Source organism: Penaeus monodon, chromosome 24 (assembly GCF_015228065.2).
Source record: "Penaeus monodon isolate SGIC_2016 chromosome 24, NSTDA_Pmon_1, whole genome shotgun sequence".
NCBI classification, from domain to species: Eukaryota; Metazoa; Arthropoda; class Malacostraca; order Decapoda; family Penaeidae; genus Penaeus; species Penaeus monodon.
In genome coordinates this window covers 37,840,681-37,840,920 of record NC_051409.1, presented here as the reverse complement: position 1 = coordinate 37,840,920, position 240 = coordinate 37,840,681, and the positions used below count along the sequence as shown (strand labels likewise).

Below are 240 nucleotides of genomic sequence, written 5' to 3'. Positions count from 1 at the left end.
GTTGTAATGGTGGGAAGGCTTTTCGATACGGGGGAATTGCCTTACTGAGTTTGTATGGCGGGAGATAAAGATATATTGTTTATGGGACTTATTTTTGTTATTTTATGAATAGTCAGCTTTTTGAGGATTGTTGCATTGAGAAAATTACAGATAAAATTGTCTAGAATATCATAGTACAAGATATACAATAATTTTATCGACATTACATCGACAGAATTCCGGATCTTTCTACAGCCACAG

At 34.2% G+C, this 240-nt stretch overlaps 1 protein-coding gene across 1 annotated transcript in view; it reads right to left on the bottom strand.

The window, feature by feature from the left end:
- Nucleotides 1-240, bottom strand: part of LOC119588964 (cGMP-specific 3',5'-cyclic phosphodiesterase-like) — a 71,727-nt gene that overhangs the window by 6,437 nt on the left and 65,050 nt on the right.